The sequence below is a fragment of the Camelus dromedarius genome, chromosome 14 (assembly GCF_036321535.1).
Source record: "Camelus dromedarius isolate mCamDro1 chromosome 14, mCamDro1.pat, whole genome shotgun sequence".
In the NCBI taxonomy this organism is placed as follows: Eukaryota; Metazoa; Chordata; class Mammalia; order Artiodactyla; family Camelidae; genus Camelus; species Camelus dromedarius.
Genome location: NC_087449.1, coordinates 45,524,369 through 45,544,793, shown reverse-complemented (window position 1 = coordinate 45,544,793; position 20,425 = coordinate 45,524,369). Strand labels below are relative to the sequence as shown.

General features: G+C 37.7%; 1 protein-coding gene across 5 annotated transcripts in view; it reads left to right on the top strand.

Annotated features, from left to right (window-relative positions):
* Positions 1 to 513: 513 nt before the first annotated feature.
* THRAP3 (thyroid hormone receptor associated protein 3) overlaps positions 514 to 20,425 on the top strand; it is a 64,928-nt gene continuing 45,016 nt past the window's right edge. For 3 of the 5 annotated variants that reach the window (XM_064493754.1, XM_010977534.3, XM_010977533.3), the window contains exons 1-2: positions 514 to 609; positions 1,155 to 1,222. The gene's annotated coding sequence lies outside the window, so the exon portion shown is untranslated. Of the gene's footprint in view, positions 610 to 821; positions 1,058 to 1,154; positions 1,223 to 20,425 lie in introns of those variants that run through there. The other 2 variants (XM_031464753.2, XM_031464751.2) reach the window with 2 other exon arrangements.

Below are 20,425 nucleotides of genomic sequence, written 5' to 3'. Positions count from 1 at the left end.
GTGCCTTACTTTGTCAGAGCCTCGCAACAACTCTGTGGGGGTAGAAATGACGAGTCTCATTTCATAGCGGAGGAAGCTGAGGCTCAGAGAGGGAAGAAGATTGGCTCAAGGTCACAAAGCGAGAGGCAGCAGGGCAGAGACCCAAAGCCACGGAAGCGGATTCCCAACCTCGGAGACTTCTCAACAACGAAGGCAGGCCGCGAGTGGGTGGGGCTCATGCCCTCCCTCCAGGCTGGTTCCAAAATGGTGGGGGCGACGGCGTCAGCAGCGCCCCCGCCCCTTCCGTCCACCTCCCTCCTTCTTCCCCAGGCCACCCAGGCAGGGGGAGGGGATGGAACAGAGCAGCCCACGTGACTGCCGACAACCTGGCGCGTGACGCAAGGCGGCGGGCCTAACGCTCGCTATGCCTTGTGGGAAACGTAGTTTCTTAGACCGTCAAGTTGGCTAGGAGGTCCGGGCGTAGGACTACATTTCCCAGGAGGCCTCGGGCGACGCCGCCGCTACTGCCGTCGCAGAGCGGGGACGCGGGGCGCGCTGTCGGGCGGGGGCGAGGTTCGGGCCGGTTGTGCCGTTGCGAGGCTGCAGCTGCGATCGCTGTGGTAGGCCCAGGTGAGTGAGGGCCCCCTAATGGGAATTAGGGCAGCCCAACGGGCTCCAGTCGTTTAGCCTTTTCTCTTTCCTCTGCGGCCGCTGGCTCCTCGTCCCCGGCAGGCTCGGCGCGGAGCCGCTTCCCCGCGCCTACCCCCGGCCTCTTCTGAGCGGGCCCCGCTCTCTCCGGCTCCTCCCCTTCCCCGCCCTTCAGGGCTTCCCCTCGCTCTGGCCTAGCTCTCGACGCTGAGGGCTGCCTTTTCTCCGGAGCTGCTCCTACCCTTTTATCTTCTTTCAAGCTGCTGGGGAGAGGCCTCTACCTCCTTCATTTCTCCCCTTAAATCGTGTGAACCCCATTATCTTGTTTTCTCCTTTTCCCGGAACTCTTGAGTGCCCTTCCCTCCCCCAACCTAATCTTCATTGGCCTGGTTCTGTCTTCTAGGGCGCATGTGGCTGGCACTCAGTAAATGTTAGTAACTCTTATGTTCTTTTCTGCCTTGTGGTCGGGGAGGCATAGTCCAAATTTACCAGCCACGGGAACGTTTGTGTACCCACTTTCGTTTCAGTCTCTTGGGTTGGACGTGAGGCCGACTTGCGTTCCAGTGGTAATCGGCGTGTGTTCTGCTGGCATGAGGTAATTTCCTTCTCCTCCTTTAGCAACTTTCATCAGCTATACTCTTTGCCTTTCTAAATCTTAGGGGTGGAGCATGGCGGCGGAAGCTGGCGAGTAGCGCCAGAAGTTGGAAGCCATCAGTGATAGTTCAGTGTTTACGGGGAGGTTGTTAATTGGATTGAGGGAAAAGCCTCTTGAGAGTGTGGTAGAACCTGGCGGGGGAGAGCCGATGAAGCTTCTGGTGGCTGCATAACAGAAGGCTCCTGGAGCTGGCTGCTTGTTCAAGTTTTGGCTCTGCTTTTGGTTTCAGATCAAGGGGCATCCCTTCCAGGTGCCTTCGTTTCCTTATCTATAAAGTAGAGGCGAGTAACAGGGACGACTTGATAGGGTTACTGTGAAGATTAAGTGAGATAAATTGAAAACCACTTAACTCATTACCTGACGTGCGTTAAGCACTATTATCATCACTTTTAGAATTTATAGATTGTAGGCCAGAGTGAAAAGACATGTAACACGCCATCGTTTTTTCCCCTTTCAGATGGCCCTCCCTTTTCTTTTATGGAAATGCTGTCTGTTGTAGTCTGTCCTGTTATCTAGAGGGCCTGATGTGTGTATCATTATGCAGAAGCCTGTTAAAGAGCCAAAAACGTCTGCTGCTATGAACAACTTGTGGAACAAATTGGGCTTAGTTTGTGGAACAGTTGGGAAATTGGTTTTGTGAACTAGTGTACACACTTCAGCAATATGAAAACAAACCTTTTTCTGTACCCATGTAGGCTTGATTGTATTTTGTAAAAGAGGTGAGTTGAAGTTTTTGTAAAGAACTGTTTAACTAAAAGCTCTTATGTCCAGTACACTTCCATCTCTTTGCTTTGTTGTTGTTGTTGTTTTTGAATCTCAGCACCAGTGAAAGATCTCCGGTTTTGGAGACAATGTTTTTAGACTGCGGATTAGGTAGAGTCCAGCTTTAGCGGCAGTAGTGGTAATAGTAGCAGCAGCAGCAGTAGTCATAGCAGTTCTCTAGCATATTTCTTTTTTAGAGTAGCTAGTACAGGTACTTTCTGAATTTGGTTTAGCCAGTGAAATGATGAATTACAAAGAGTGTTCTGTTTTGTACTGGAAAACTGGAGGGAGGAAACTTGAAGTATTTCCGAAATTAGCACCGAGATGGTGAGGGATGAGGCTAAGGGAGAGCATAAGACATACGATTTATTAATTTTTTTAGAATGGATAGAATTAACCACTAACAGACTTTAAGGTGTTACTGTTTCTCTTGGGCATAGTGACATCCTGAGTTGAAGGAAGTGTGGTGGAATGCTGTGCTCTCAAATACTAGATTTTTTGGTAGATTGCTTCACACACTCATTCTGTAAACATCTAAAACTGACTCATTATTTGAATGATTTAGTTCTCAGTCCCTGATGAGACTTTTTGAGAGCCTACAGTATAGTGGGGGGGGTACACAACAGATAAGCAAATAAATTACCAATTGAGGAAAGTGACGTGGAGGTATCAAGCAGGGCACTTGATAGACCCTAAAAAGGGAGAGACCTAAGGGTAGTCAGAGAAGTTCTTTTTGGTGAGAGTGAGGAGACAATTTTGTAGGGCTTCAAGGCGGGCATTTCAGGTAGAGGGAACAGCAAGTGCCAAAACTAGAAGATGGGGAACTTAGTGTGCTTTCCGAACTGAAAAGAGGCCAAGTGTGGCTGACACGTAATGAGGAGAGTGCTTAAAGGTGAGATGGAGAGGTAAGGTTGTTTAGGGAATTGATTGAAGCCTTCTGATTTACATTTAAAAATCTGTTATGCAGGGGTGTGGAAATTGGATTGTGGGTGTTATCAGTTAAGAGACTTTGTGCAACTCCAGCCTGGAGATGGTAGTTGGCGAAGTAGAGAGGTGGAGTGGAGATGCATTAGTGGGAAGAAGCGGAGGGTTTGGAGATTACATAGTTTTAATATTCTCTAGAGCAAGACATCAGTCTATGGTCCATGGACTACAGGAGCTTAAGAACTCTAAAATTTTTGAGAGGGAGTACCTTTTCTCAAAGGGTTGTGTTACCTTCCATCATATTCATTAGAGTCTCAGTTTAAGAACCAGTACTCTAGAGTCTGTAATGCAGGTTTTATAACCCATAAAAGAGTAGTTGCCCATGGCTTACCAGGACAGTTGAGTCATGGGTACCCTTTCTGAAAGACTGACTTTCTTAGTGTTTCAAGGAAACTTTTTTTTTTTTCAAAGTTAAATGTGCGACAGAAAAATCAGCTTTTAGTGTCTTTTAGTCTAGGAGTTATGGGCTGATACACGCATTGAAGAGTCTGAACATTTGTGAGCTCTGTTTCACAAAAATCCATATCCATTTCCTAATGTTTTCTTCCATTGGGTTTTGTTTGCAGTTCCTATTTTAGTGGTAGAATTGTAGCACCTTAGTGTGTAAAGAGTGAGTTAATTTTCTTCTTGCTTTCCTTCCAACAGTTAGGGGTGTCAGATGTATATTCATATATTTTGTAGTGTATTTTTAGATGTTAGTGTGTTATTGGAAGCATAGAATGTGCTTTCTACCAGAAAGTTAGAGCTCTACCACTGAAAGAACCATGCATTTTTCTTTTTATGGTAGGGGTTGAAAACTGAAGACTCATGGACTAAATCCAGTTGACAGATGTGTTTTGTTTGGCTCACACAGTGTTGTAAATTTGAATGAGTTGTCAACATTAAAAAATGGAGATTTCATGTAAAAATGTAGATTCAGGCTGCTTTGAAAATTCAGATTGGCAGCCTTGGCCCTCTGTGTTTGCTTGCTGCAGCCATCTTTTGTGGTTGGGGCATGTCCTTATATCACCATTAAAATTTTTTTTTTCTGTCTTGGTGCTTTATTTCCTTTTGTTTCTTCTTTAAAAAAAAAAAAAAGGAAAGAAATTTTAGAAGAGGGAGGTGGAGCAGTGCCAGGGCAGGAATGCAAAACATTGAATTATTTTGTTTCCAAACTGAAGAAACTCAAGGGCTTTTAGAAAGTAAAAGGTTTGATCTGACCCTTGCCCATGCCTTTTAGTTGGCTCATGTGCAGTGTCCTCATTTTTGTTCTGCGTGATTTGCTTTTTAGCATCAGGAATGCAGTAACTGCACAACTTGGCTTGTTTCAGAAGATAGAAGGCCAAGCAAAGAGAAGTTGCTGAATATCTAATTAGAAGACTTTTGGCTGCTGTCCTGAGGCATAAGAACCAAAGTGTGTGGGGTTTTTTTTTCCCCCCAGTATATGGTCTGCTTCTGTGAAGTCCATTGCTTTGCTTTCAGTAATCTTGTGTGGTTCTTTGAGGGGTTAATAACTCAATTTAATTTTTCTCTTTCAATTAAGAGGGCAGGATACATAAAGGATTGATAGAGAAAGTCATTGAGGTGAGCCTACTTTGTAAAGTTAACTTAGAGATTTCTTCACTCCAGGACTCTCCATTACTCCATTACTCCATTATGGTCCCAATGTATCTGAAGGATGTGTCCAAGAGTCTTGACTAAAATCTTTGGCTACCAGACTATGGACTGTCAGGAAAAAACTTCAAAAATGAAGGAGCTTTGGTCAGGTGCCAGACTGGGGTTGCTCAGTAGAAAAAAATAATCGGGTAAATTTTTTAATATAAGAAATTCTTGTTTCAGCTGTAATAAATTAATTCTTTACAGAGCCTTACTTTGCATTCTCTGAAGGTCTTACTGCTTAGCTGTCAAGGAGTTGCTGTGTCACTTTGGCTTTGATGGTTTTGATGTCCCTTTTTAATGCATGTATCACATCTGTTTTGAGGCTTTCCTTGACTGCTGCATCTATAATAGTGCTCCACTCATCAACGAAATACCTCCCCCACCCGTGCATTATTACTATGGAACATTGTAATTTATTTTTCATCTGTTGTGTCTTCAACTCTTTAGGGAGTAAAGCAGGGATTGTTTGATTCACTGCTGAATCCCCACATCTAGGATGTTCTTTGTTACATAGAAGAGGCTTAGTAAATATTGAGAGAAAAGATGAGTTGATACAGGAATAAATCAATGACTGACTGGGTGGCAGTCTCTGGAAGTGCTCCCACTATCAAGTCCTAGTTTACTCAGATTCTGTTATGCTACCTGTTGAAAATAATTTGGTGGTGGGTGAGGAGATTGCAAAGGGGTGAGAGGGTACTTACTAGAGTGATGAAAGTAGTCTGTTGTTTGGGTGGGGTGGTGTTTACACAGTATATTTTGTCAAAACTCACTGAACTGTATCCTTAAAATGTGTACATCCATTTTATGTGAATTATAAAGTTGATTTATAAAATTTTCTATTCAAAACTCATTCTCTAAAGGCTATTCTGTAAAACTGAGGTGACTATCAGTAGGTTGTGGTAATGATTGTTGTCCTTGAATTTATAGTAGGTTTAGTCAAGTATAGGTTGGACAGGAGGTTTTAAAATACTCTGGGGTGAGGAAGTGCCTTAGGAGCTATGAGGGAAAGAGGCTGAGCTGCCAGGCTCTGAGCAGCCTGCTTCCATTTCAGTCAGAGCGGTGCTGCGTTGATATTTTATACTTTGGGGTTCTGCTTAACATTTCATTGTTAAAAAGATAAAACAGCTGAGTTCCCTAAGGTCCTCCCACCCCTACCCCAGGGTTTAGTTAAGCAAGACACAGCCTGCAAACCCTTGGTGGGGCAGGTAGTTGTCTTCAGTTTTGTTTTCCCTGCTCACCACAGATAGATGGCTTGTTGAAAAAATTGACATTGCAGAATATGTAATTAGAAAGTGAAAATTTACTATAACGCCATCTCTTTAGGTCAGTGGTAACAGTTTGAGTATATTTCTGAATAGTGAGGGTAGACAGTAAGGAATCATGGAGGAAGTAGAGATAAACCTCTTCGGTTTATTATGAAAGCTTAATACTTAAAACCTTTCTTCAAAAGAACTTAAATTGCAAAAGCGAATCATTTGTGTTATTCCTCATGTTCCTGAAAAATTGAGTAGATATGTTGATTCTTGGGTTGATGGTGAATGCTTTGTCTTTGTAGCATAGAACTTAGTTTGCCTGTTCTTTTCCTTTATTTCTGTTCCATGCTTGTTTGTCATGTTTTTGCTGGACATTTTACCTTTAGCAAGTGTGAATTGTTTCATCATTCACCAGCCAGGATGATTCAAATAGCCTTGAATGTAGTGCCATATTGAATGACAGTATAGAGTGAGGAAGTGAATGTATTTAATTGATTGCTGGTTTATTGTCTTCCTTTTTTGCTATGGAGGCTGTTTTGTGTTGTAGTATACATACATGCATGATGAAAGTAGTTGGTAGGGATATTTTCTATTCCACTTTTAGCAAAATGTTTGCAGCTGCAGTGTTCAGTTAATAGGACATGCTCATGGGGGTTTATGACACATTACCTAGAGACCTTTTTTTTTTAAGTCTTTTTGTTTAGGTGTTTTTTGGAGGGAAGGTAATTAGTTTTATTTAGTTAATTTTTAATGGAGGTACTGAGGATTGAACCTAGGACCTTGTATATGCTAAGCATGTGCTCTACCACTTGACCTATACCCCTCCCCACTAAAGACCTTGGCTTTATCAGATGAATGTGGTGAGAAATGGGACTCCTTCTTATCAGAAGCTTTTTTTTTTTTTCTCCCCAAACTGACTTTGGGGAAAGTTGCTTAACTCTGCGGTGTATCTGTTCAGTTTCAAATAGTGATGGAAATCTCTACCTCCAACAAGGGTTATTGTGACAGTTGATTAGCCCAGTGTCTGGGTACATAGAAGGAATTCAACAAATTAATTTTATTATTGAATATGGGAGATGGATTGCTTGTTAGCTATTTGGAAAAGGGAAGAAGTCATGTGGCACTAAATTTGAAAGGACAGTGGGAAACACTCAGAACCCTCAATAGCAGATGGAAAGTGCTGAGTATATGATAAAGGTGGTATTGTATTTCAAGATTGTGAGGGAAAGATGACTTAATTATTCAATAAACAGTTCAGAAACAAGTAGGCTAACCATTTTGAAAATTACATTATCATGACAAGTCACACATGAAAATTAGATACAGGTTAAATCAACGATGAAACAGCATTTTTTCCCCTCAGATCTCCATCATGGTAAAAATATGACAATTAGTGTTGGTGAGGATGTGGGGAAATGGACTTCTCAAATACTGCTGGTAGCAATATAAATTGCTGTAGCTTTTCTGGAGATGAACTGAAGGTAACCTGTGCTTTTAGGAACATACCTTAAGGGAGTAATTGGACAGGTCCTTAAAGATAAGATAATCATTGAAGTGTTATTTATAGTAAGTGAAAAATTGAAAGCAACCTAGACTTAGAATACTAGGGGACTGCTTATAGTAAGTATGTTTATACAGTGGAATGGGTAGAAGAGAGATGTTGTGGATTGGAAAACTGTATTTGTTGACATAATACAATGCGTAGAAAAATGCCCAGAACTGATGCTTTTGTTCTGTTCAAAAACCTTTGTGACTCTCCATTTCTTCCTTAGTATTTATTAAGTGTGTAGTGAGCTTTAGATTCTGTTGGAGAAAAGTTAACCTTGATAATGTGGTCTATGGTCTAGATCTGCACACTATTTCAGTACCCACTAACCATATTTGGCCTAGCTAACTTTGAGTTAATTAAAATTAAATATAATTTTAGTATAATTCTCATGCTAGCCATATTTCAGGTGGTCAGTAGCAGCAACTTGTGACTGGTGGCTGCCATTTTGAGTGATGTAGGTGTGGAACATTTTTCCTTATCTCAGGAAGTTGGACAGTGCTGGTCTAGATTGTCTTTTCATGTTTTTGTCAGCATTACTTCTGCCTGTGATAGGTGGGACCTACAAGTAGTTGCAGTTTTCTCCCCTTAGATTTCACAAAAGAATTTTGGACTTTTCTTTGTCTAACTTTTATGTATCACCATTTTCATAACATTTAAACTCTCTTTACCTCTTAGCCCACTGTGACTTTGTTCAGAATGCAGAGAGCTCAACAAATTTAAGAGGATAGAAATTATTTCAGGCATCTTCTCTGACCACAAAGGCATGAAACTAGAAATCAACCACAGAAAAACAAATAAGAATGCAGAGAGAATGCTGTCTTTGTAGGCATAGTGAAAAATAGGGACAATTTTGCTAAACCTCTTATTTTTGGATTAGAATTTTTTTTAACCTATTAGAGTTTCTTTTCTTCACTTTAAAAACAACTGAGCAGGAACTGAAATTGAGATTGATGCATGGACTGTTTTTGATGTTTGGCTTTTCTTTTGGGGGGAAATTAGGCATTGTATGCCTATTAAGTGCTGGTCACTTACTGGAATGAAAATAATGTGGTATACAGATTTTATGGATTGATACACTTTTAGGATTTAATTTCTATCCAAATTAGTTATTTTTTAGAAATCGATGATTTGTTGCTTAAATTAGGGCTTCAAATAATGTCTTAAGAATATTGGATATTTATGTTGGAGGGGCTAAAGCTTAATTTGTCATTTTGGGGCTAGGGTAGGCTTATCTGTCACCCACTGTGTTACAGTAGTCAGTTGTTATGATCTCATTGAATGTGGCTAAAATGAACTTTTAGAAGATTTAGTTTAAATTGGCTTTTATATTCTGTCATCCCCTAAGGCTCGTGGTTCTCTCATACCCTGTAGGTTAGTTACTCTGCATCAGGTGCGTGTTAGCAGGGATGACAATTTTTTTTTGATTTTTTTTTTTGCCCTCCACTGTTTTATTATGACAGATTTCCAGCATGCAGAAAAGTTGAAAGAATCATGCAGTAAGTACCCATGTGCCCACTACCTAGATTTGACATTTGTAAGCATTTTACTATATTTGCTTTATCACGTCTTTATACTCACTCTACCTTATTTTTTCCAGTTTTTTTATATTGTAGCAAAACACAGATAACATAAAATTTGCCATGTTAATTTTTAAGTGTACAGTTGAGTGGCATTAAGTACATTCACTGTTGTGCAGCCATTGTCACTGTCCATCTCCAGAGCACTTCATCTTCCAAAACTGATACTCTACAATAGTGAGTCCCTATTCTCCCCACTCCCCCAACCTCTGACACCCATCATTCTACTTTGTCTCCTGCTCTAAGTAAGTATAAGTGGGATCATAGTGTTTGTCTTTTCGTGGCAAGCTTATTTTGCCTAGCATAATGTCCTCAATGTCCATCCATTTTGTAGCATGTCAGAGTTTCTCTTCATAATATTCCATCATATACATGTATATACTACATTTTGCTTATCCATTTATCCATCAGTCAGACACTTGGGTTGCTTCCACATTTTAGCTATCATGAATAATGTTGCTGTGAACATAGGTGTACAAATACCTCTTCATGACCTTGCACTCACAGGGAGGGTGTACGTAGCTCAGTGGTAGAGTGCATGCCTAGCGTGTAAGAGGTCCTGGGTTCCATCCCCAGTACTGCCATTAATAAACAAACCAACCCGATTACCTCCCCCAATCAAAAAAAAAGAAAGACCTTGCTTTCAGTCCTTTTGGGTGTTATACTCAGAAGTAGAATTGCTGGATCATGTGGTAATTCTGTTTAATTTTTTGTGAAACTGCTATACTCTGCTGTTTTCCACAGTGGCTGCACCATTTATATTCCCAACTACAGTGCACAGAGGGTTCCAATTTTTCCATATCCTCACCAACATTTCTTCCTTCCTTCCTTCCTTCCTTCCTTTTAAGTACTAGCCATTCTAATGGGTGTGAGGTAGCTTTGGTTAGTATTTCCCTGTTGATTGGTGATGTTGAGCATCTTGAGCATCTTTTCATGTGCTTATGGACCATCTGTATATCTTCTTTGGGGAAATGTTTATTCAGGTCCTTTGCCCATTTTCTTATTTTTTTGAAGTATTTTAAAGTAAGTTGCAGATATCAGTACATTTCACATTTAAACACTTCAACATGCGTATCACTAGCTAGCGCTGGCTGTGATATAATAGTGATATGATGATCATTAGCTTATGATTTCCTTTTTGGGAGAGGAGAGGGAAGTAAATTTACACACTGAAATATGACCATCATTTCTTTAATTTATATTTGCTTGGATAGGAAGAGAGGTTTTGGGTGCCAGTTCTTAGCTGAAATAGTTCACTTTCCTTTGACTTAATGATGCTTGTCTTAAGTTAGATTTATTTTTGTCCAGTTAATATTGTGACCATGTAATTTATGTTTTTGAACCAGGACACTATTGAGAGAGGGGATGCTGTTAATACACTGGGGCAACAATTGTAAACTGACTATCTTGAGCAAACCTGGGTGGGAGGTCAACCTGAATATTAAAGATGCACTTTTATAGATGGAGTTTTTCCCCCCCAAATAAATGCTTATTTAAGCACCTTGCATGCATTATCTCACTTAATCATATACTTTACAAGGTAAGTGAAGAGTTTCTTGTTTTATAAATGATGAAGTTGAGGCACGAGAGGTTAATTTAGGATGAGATAGGATTTGAACCTAGGTCTGACTCTCTAAACCTCCACTCTTAGCCACATTGCTCAGAGTAAGGGTCTAGAGAATAGATTGACCAGTAAATTCGGAGAGTCCTCACTTATAAAACATCTTCATTTTGTCATTGTCATGTTTATTAGATCCAATGTTAAATTAACTTTTTTTTTTAATTGAAGTATAGTCAATTTACAATGTTTGCACTCTCTTCAGGAATAATGGACCTGAATCCACCAGCTGACACAAACACAGAGGCTTTTTGATTCATTTTGCTGGAAACAGAATGACAGAAGATACATTTCAAAATTGATAATGTTTTCCTAGCCTTTTATATCTTTCCATCTTTAAAATGAAAATACACCATTTTCCTACCTTCTTTCCAGAAAATTACAGTATACATATTTTGACACTAGTATAAAGAATACATAAACAAAAAACCCCCCAAAAGAATACATAAACAATATAGTTCAGTATCTTAGGCAATTTAACATAGTCACCTACTATAATTTCTTTTATGGCTAGATGGTTATTAAATGGTTTGAATAGGATACAGTGATGTCTCATGGGAGTTTAGGCACAGATGGAACTAAAGTTCTCTAATCTAGTGCTGTTTTGACATTTGAGTGAACAGTGTTAGTTGAGCACACTAGAAATTCTCAAAGGTAATTGTTTTGAACTCCATTTGAGTTTAGCTGTTGCAGTGAACAGTCTCCAACAAATTGTTGTTGAACTCTTGGTTCAGAAGCAATGGATCTGAAATTTATTGAAAGAATGATACTTAGAGTGTCATTTAACTACTTCAAATGCTTTGTCATTTTTGTGATCATTTCTTTTTATTTATGAAGCATCTTCTCTTTGAGAGAAGGAAGCTTAAAGAAAAAAATTTTAACATGGTTAGCCCAAAGTATAGTTTCCTAACAAAACGAGGTACCTGCTCTGACCATTAATGTATCGAGGTATTTTCATACATGAGCAATGAATGTAAGTGAAAGATAGACTATTGAAATTTTGAAATTGCCAACTGAATTGTTGCTGTGGTTGTTAGGAAACTAAGATCTTATGTGTTGATCAAAAGTGTACATAAGCTGTAACTTACATTACATGTATAATATAACAGTGTGCTATTCCATCTGGAATTTTGACCTGCCCTTCTCACCTGATCTTATTCTGGCAACTAATCTTGAGCTGCCAACAAGAAATAGGAGGTACTTTCTGAGGAGAGGATCTTTGGTTTCCTTTTTAGGTATTAAATATCACTGCAAAGCTTTAGGGATACAGGCTTTGCCTTCTGTATTATTCATCCTCCTGCCTTTACTCCTTCTGGTGTGTAGGAAACCATTGTTCATATCTAAATTGTAAGTCATGGATACACTTTTTTGATGCATTATGTGTACAAAACTCAGCTTTTCATATAGTAAGTCTTGACTATTCTAGTTTCCTGTAGAAAATATTCACAACTTACTTTTTCTTAACTGTGTTTCTTGATACAGGTTATATAGTATTTTTTTTTCTCCCTGAATAGTCAGCACCTGAATTGGACCTAATGTGCAGTTAAACAAAATCCTAGGGATTTAGCCTGATCTCTACTTTGCATTGTACAGATATTTGTGTGTCAGCTTAGTTTTTTTGAAGGTGATTCTGTAAACAGAAATATCTTTAAGGATTTAATTTGTTGTTTGGTGTTATGTAAGCATACTGGGGGAAAAAGCCTTAATGAAGTGTAAAATAAATAAATCTTGATTCGCTACCGAAACAATTTTGGAAAATAAAATGCTCATTGTTGAGTCTATCCCGTGTTATCCTCTCTCTTCCAACTTTCTTGTTTTTGTTTTTCAAACTGCCCTTTCAGAATATGTGCTGTCTGCTTTACATGTTAATTATTTAATCCTGTGATGATTTTATAAGATCAGTGCATCTATTTTCTTGAGATGAGAAACTTAGTAGGATTGTACACCTTGTTCAGACCTGTGCAGTAGTGGAGTCAGGTTTCTAATCCAGGTTGCTCATCTATTTGCAAGATTCTTACTCTTAACCACTCTGCATATATTCCATTTATACCTTTGTATGCTTATCCTTCAGTGTGGAGTTATTTTCTTTGATTTGACCTTAAGAGCATTGCTTGATGAGTCCTATTTCAATCTTTGGAAGTTGCTTGCAAAAATCTAAATGTGTGTGGCTAAGAAGCTTGTGAGGTAAGTGAGAATGCTTGTACTCTTCTGTCACTTATAGAGAATTATATTAATCTTTTTTTCCTCTGGAGGACTGGGAAAGGAAGTCTAAAGTTAGCACAACCACAGTGTTCAAACATTTTTTTCATGCTTTTAAAGTGTGTAATCTATAGACTTGCAAAAAGTACAGAGAATAATACCACTAGTACCCATGTATTTAAGAGATCAGTTTAATAAATTTAAGAAATAAAGCTCTACCACCATAGCTAAGCCTTGAAGGATTATTTTCCCCTTCTCCCCCAACCTCTCTTCTGACTTGGTGTTTATGATACCTATGCATTTTTCTAGACTTCTATTAAAAATGTGTGCTTTCCTAAACAACGTATAGTATGTTTTTATGTGTTTTTAAAGCTTCATGTAAATTGATACCGATTTATTTTGTAACTTCTTTATCTGCTCAGCCTTATGTTTCTGGGATTCATTCATGGCATGTGTTCTTCATTTTCACTGTTGTATAATATTCATTGTGTGGATGTACTTTTGTTTACCCATTTTCCTTTTTATACTCAGTGTGTTTCCAGGAATATTCTTGTATATATTTTCTACTGACCCGGTAGGATTTCTGTAGGGTTTATCAGTCTTTACCTTTATGGTTTATACTTAAAGTATCTTATTTCAAATCCTCTACCCTGAATTCCTAGATACTATCCTGTATTTTCTTCTAAAACTTTTCTTATAAGCATTTTAAAGTTTTTCACACTTAATGTTTATTTATATGCTTGTGTGTTTTTTAGTCCACTTGGAGTTAATTTTTGTGTGTTGTGAGGTAGGAGTCTGATTTTACTTTTTCCATGATTGGTTTTAATATTCATTAATATTCTGAGTCTCAAGTCCTGACTTGTTTTGGGGCTTTGTATAGTGACCTTTATACTTTGTGTAGTAGTCTTAATTCCTTTTTGCTAGGCTTAAAACTTTCTTAACTTTATGTATGAGAAATTGGAAAAATGTCAGTGTAATCTAAAACTAGATTTCCAGGAAATAGCAGGATTGTTAAATCAGGGATGGCATGAATTAAACAGCTGAATTAAATCTTTCGGAGGGAAAACTTGATTTACAAGAATCACTTAGAGGACATACAGTTCTCTTAGTAAGGTTCATAGTTATACTGGTGTGTATAGCAATCTGTTTTCTTGGTTAAACTTGTGAATATAGGGCTGATTCTGATGAGCTGTTACATTGCTTATAAATGCTTTGGAAATAAGATGCGTTTTGTGAGGAACCCTCTGCTTAGGTGTGTCTGGGTGGTCTTGGGGTTTGGTATTTTGTGGGAAGAGAAGGCTTGTCTTTCCCTAATGGTGTTTGTAAATTGATACTGGGTTAACATCAGTTGCAAAGCAGTTGCAAATTTATTTCTAGAATTAGCAGAACCAGAATATATATGGACATTTTGGCGAGATTTCCAAGATTGTTGATAAGATTATTTCTAATAGCAAGTTTGTTTGAAAATAAGTTTAATTTGGCAGTACTCAGGGAAGTAGTTTTGATCTTTGTGTCAGATCTATTTTTTTTTCCGATCTGTAATTTAAAAAGAAAAAAATCTCCAAAGATGAATGTGCTTTAGTAGATTCTCCAGCGTGACATAATCATATCTGAATTTGATGCCAGAATAACCTGTCACTAAGTATCTGTAACATTATTCTGGCATCAAATTCAGTCTCTTTCCTGTTGCTTATTTACAGATGAAAGCAAATGTGATTTATCTAGAAGTTGGTTAACCTGGTCTGATGCTCTTTGTTAAATGTGTTGTTAATCAAATTACTGTTTTGTATAAATTTTTTAGTAAAACTAAACAGTTGTGGAAGATATACTCTGCACCATTCACTTTTCAGCTCTAATTTTTTGTTGTTAACTGAAATTGCCTTTCCAATAGGCCTTTAATGAATTGGATTTATTCTTATTCAGCATCCCCTGTAGCTTCCAGTAGAGTACATTTTAGCCGAATAATATAGGATTATTTAGGAATGTTTTCTAAGACATTTCATAAGGCATATTAAAAATTTTTTCTATTAGATGGTAAGTAACTGGGAAGAAAATTGAGAAATCAGAGCAGACTGGATGAAGTTTGTGACTTAAGGTTCTTTAACAGGTAAAAGGTAGCATGATGATGTGGAAAGAACTGGGGCACACTGAGAGCCAAGGGCCTGTAGCTCTAGTTTACCTCACCTTGGGCAAATCCCTTCCTTTCTCTGGGCTATTTCCCTGTAACTAGGGTTGTTCTAGGTAATGATTTCTAGGAGTGCTTCCAGTCCTTAATGCGCTGTGACTAACTCTAGTGAGGTTTGTCCAGAATCCTGATATTCTCCTGGGTCAGTTTTTGCATCTAGATTGAAGTAGATCACTGTCTTTTAATCACAAGACTGCGCTCTTTGATTAAAGCCAGCTGTAGACTGTTTCAGGGCGGTATGCCCTGTATGAGGTCTAATAATGAACTTTGTCTTTATTCTCCTAGTCACAGCTTTTTTTTTTTTTTTTTTTTTTTTTTTTTTACAAATAACTATTTCAGTGAGATTTAGAAATAGTCATAAAAGTTGTTAAGTATAGGCTGGAAGTTACATTAATACCACGTTCTTGGCAGAATAATGATAACATTGAGCAGAGATAAACTGCCTTTTGTTTTATAACCACCTGGAAGGGCACAGATTTTCTGATTCATCTTTGTGCTTTTCACAGTGCCCAGTGAAGGAAATAAACAATTTTACTATTATTTGAGTGCTTGCTATATTACTGGGCACTGTATTATGATTTAGGTGTTTTTCTCATTTGATCATTACAGTAGCTAATAAGATAGTGTTGTCCCTATTTTATAGATCAGGAAACCGAGGCTTAAAAGAGTCAAAATGTTTAAATTAGTCTTTATGTGACGCCAGAGCCTGTACTCTCCTTGGTATGCTGCCTAGCAAAGCTATTATCCATTGGGTGCTGTAATGTTAACTCAGTGAAATACTTGTGAAACATTTTATGTTCATTGTTTTGGATCTTTATGTTAGTAGTATTTTTAGAACAGAGGACTTGCTGGTTCTAATAGGCCAACTGAGTATCTTACTAATTGGACTTACTTAAGGCAAGGTAACGTGTTTGGCAGTTGTGTTCCAAAGTGAAAAATTAAACCAGAGAGAGGAACTAGAAGTTGAGGATAGGGAGGGTAGACATCAGGGAGGAGACCTCTTTTCATTATATACTCTTATACAAAGTTTTACTGTGCGTATTATTACTAAACTGGAAAAACTAGGTAAAAAGAAGAATTAAATGTTTTAGTTTGCTCAGGCAGGTAAAAGTTTAAGTTAATATCTCAAGTTCTATGATTCTGTACATGCTTTATCCTTTTACAAAACTGTCTATGTGCTGTAATATGGATGAACCTTGAAGGCACTATGTTAGATGACATAAGTTAGATATAAAAGGACAAATACTGTATGAATCCTTCTGTATGAGGTTCTTAGAGTAGTGAAATTCAGAGATAAAGTAGAATGGTGGTTCTGGTGGTGGGGGTGTTACTGTTAATGGGTACACAGTTTGAGTTTTGGAAGATGGTAAAGTTCTGGAGATCGATGGTGGTGATAGTGATAGTTGTATAACAATGTGAATATGCTAAACACCACTGAATTGAACTGTATGCTTAAAAATGGTTAAAATGGTAAATTTTGTATTATGTATATTTTACCATAGTTTAAAAAACACACACTGTATAGCTAATATTTATTCATTTGTTTTCCATTCAATAAATATGTACCTAGACACTGGGGATACAAAAAGGAATTTGATCTGGTACTTGCCCTCAAGAAGCAAAATAATCTAGTAATACTGCTTGACTAGTAGTTTTCAAGGAAATAGAGGCTTAAGTTGTAAGGAAATGGTGATAGCTTATAAAAGTTGTAATGTGGTAAAAAGATAAATTCTAGAAAAGCAGCTTTTTTCTTTCTTTTTTTTTTCTTTTATTTTTGTTGAGTTGTAAAATTTGGAAAAGTAGCTTTTAATTTCCTGACAGTCTTATATGCTGGATGGGCCAGAGGATTCAGATGAAAACGTTACTGTTTTGTCCTGATGCACCTCTGCGTAGCCTGAGAGCAAGATTTTAAAAACCACCTGTCTGGGTAGACTGTCAAGTGCACAGATGGCCTGTTGATCCCCCCCCTCTCGTAAATTGAGAACCCGGGGCACAGAATAATGGTGTCATTTGGGGGCAGACTCATTCAGCCTGGAATCAAGTTTAAGTTTGGGTTTGTTGCCTAGAGTGTTCTGCTTTTTAAGAGATTTTGAAGACGTGGTGTCATATTCTGAGTCTGCCGTCAATCCAAATTCTGAATTATCAAGAGAGGGAAGGTAGTTGTTTAATGAGCACGTGGTTACCCATACCAGCTAGTTGAAGTCTTTTAGCTCTGTCATTTTGACATTGGCCTGATTAATAATACTTACTATGGAGTGCTTACAGTGTGCTAAGCACTGTTTCAGTAACTTTGTAAATTAATTTATTCAACTTTCATAAATCTTTGTAATAGGGACCAGTTTTACAGATAAGGAAGCAGAGATAGTGAGATTCAATTAAGTAATTTAGCTCAAGTCTCAAAATTAGTTGGTGGAGTGGGAATCAATCAAACTTAGGCAGTCTGGCTTTAGAGCACATGCTCTTTTACTGTTTGTTGGGTTAGTTCTTTGCTTATAGCTTTGGAATGATTGATTACTAATTTTATTTGCCTTACTTTAAGTGGCTGGGCATAAGTTTTAAAAAATGACATTTTCTACCATTTGAGACTACAGTTTTGAGAGTTACTGCTCCTTAAGGGTTTATTCTTGTTTGGCTGTTTGCACTAAATGCTTTTGTTAGGCAAATAATGTGGAATCCGAGTTAGCAAGCTTTTTCTGTAAAGGTCTGGATAATTCTTCAGAATTGTAGTACTTCAATAAGAGAGAAAAACATTTTTATTGGCAGAATTCAAATACATAATAATTGAATAAAATTATTATAACACAGGTCTGTTAGAAGAATGGAATTCTTTTGGGGAATAACACTTCACTTAATTGGGGTCCGGAGTTAACCTACAATTTATGGCAAATGTTCATCTGTTAATGATGAAATCTGTAGTGAGATTTTACATATGTCATCTTTGAAAGTGTCTTTTTGCACACATAGGTCCTGCCAAATGCTAATATTAACCCATGAGCATATGATCTATCTTGAGCATATTCATCACCTGGAAGGCATTTGTAGAATTCTGCTAGATTCTTTTCTTGATATTTGCTTTTTAGCCTGCTGTTAACACTGCAGATGAATTATTTCCAACTGGAGATTAGGTGGAAGCTCCTCAGTTGCAGTTAGGATGGATTTTGAAATATGGAGATTTCCTTTGTGCTTGCATTGAGGAAATACGCTGAAATTGTAGTTTGAGCTAAGAAAATATGATTGCTTCAAATTTATGTAGGAATGGAGATCTCATTCTGTGTTTTACCTTTTCCAGTACAGGAAATGAAAAAAGTAACATTACTTGCGATTCAGACAATGTTTGTTCAAATTAATTTGCTGTAGTATGTTTCCCATTGAAGTGTTGTTTTGTCTTGTTAATTTTCAAATGGATTTGTTAAGAAACATTATCAAGTGTGCAGCAAAAGCTAATTTCCAAAGCCATTTAATATTCAGTAATAGTGTTTAAGAGTGATTGTTCTTGTTTAGAAAGTTTTTAAATTCAGCGTTGAGCTAGAAAAAAAATCGCAATAAAATTTTACTGCTGCTAAGCCATTTAACTGCTGTTTGGTAGGGCAAGTAAGTATTCACCTGTTTCTTACAAAAATGCATAGAACTGATGATGGTTAAGTCTACAAAAGTGGGTTGAGAGCAGATAAAGGTCACTCTTAACAATAAGGTGGTAGATTTAAAATTTTTTTTTACAGAGTACCTGCTGTTGAACAGTACAGTGGTTAAACCATATGCTTTAAATACTTCACATTTTCACAAGTTTTGTAAATGTGTATAGCTAAGCCCTTTCTTCTCCACATGTATTTTTACTACCATAATTTGTGACACATCTTAGTGGATTCAAGTTCATGTTGTATTGAATTTATGTTCTCAACTTTTTTGAAAAGATTCTCTCGGTGGTTTTCCACACAGACTGTTCATAGTGTTCAGTCACTTCAAACTCAGCATTGACTTCCCCAGTTAACAACTGAGCAGAATCAGTCATATCTTTTGAATCAAGAGCCATAGAACACCACCCACAATCATTTGCCTTTTTTTTAGACAAATGTTTTTTGAACAGTTTCAGATTTACAGACAGTTTGGGAAAATAGTATACAGAGGGTTCCCATATATATACTCCATACCCATTTCTCCTGTTAATAGCTTACATTAGTATGGTACATTGGTCACAACTAATGAACCAATATTGGTGCATTCTTATTAACTAAAATCCATACTTTATTCAGATTTTGTTAGTTTTTACCTGATGTCATTCTTCTGTTCCAGGATCCCATCTAGGATATACATTAAGTTGTCATGTCTCCTTAGGCTTCTCTTGGCTGTGACAGTTTCTCAGACTTTTCTTTTTTGGGTAACCTTGACAGTTTTGAGGAGTACTGGTTAGATGTAGAATGTCCCTCAATTGGGAATTGTCTAATATTTTTCTCATGATTAGACTTGTGTTCTGGATTTTAGGGGAAAGACCACAGAGATAAAGTGTGCCATTTTCATGACATGATATCAAGGAGTACATGCTATCAGTATGACTTCTTGTTGTTAACCTTGACCACCTAGCTACGTTTCTCCAATGTAAATTATGCCTCCCCTTCCCACCATAATGTTCTCTTTGGAAGAAAATCGCTAGGCACACTCACCTCTGCTTAAGGAGTGGAGAGTTATATTCTACCTCCTTGACAGTGGAGTATATACATAATTTTCTTGTATTTCTTCTGCATGGGAGATTGGTCTCTTACCCATTTAAGTATTCAGTCATTTATTTTTATCAGTATGGACTCATGGATTTTTATACTTTGATTTATAATCCAGTACTATATTTTGTTTTAATTTTTCTGATTTTTTACCATTGAGAGCTCTTTCAGTTGGACAGGAGGAGTATCCTTTTGAGATACCCCCTTTATTGTGTGTAGTGGTTTTGTTTGTTTAGCACTTCCTCACTTTCTGTCACTATAAGATATTCCCAAGCTCATCCAGTTTAGTCCCTGCTCCAGCCCTAGATTCAGCTATTTCTCCAAGGAGCCCTCTTTTCTTTTATTGGAGAATGGTATTAGAAATCAAATCTGGGTGCTAGGTGTGCTCATTGCTACTGGAGGGTTATTGCTCCTAGGTCTTCTCAGCTGACAAAACAGAGAAGTGTGTCTGTATACTAATATATACCATATACCTATAGAAATATCTGTAAATATTTGATATTTCTATATATATCCATTTGTATCTATATTAAGCTAAACATGAATTCATACTGATAACTCCAACTCTAATCCAGTACCTCATTGATCATTTTTCATTTCCCTCTTTTTTGTCTGTAACCTCTTACTCTTAACAAGTGAGAAACTTGGTTCTCACCATCTTCCATC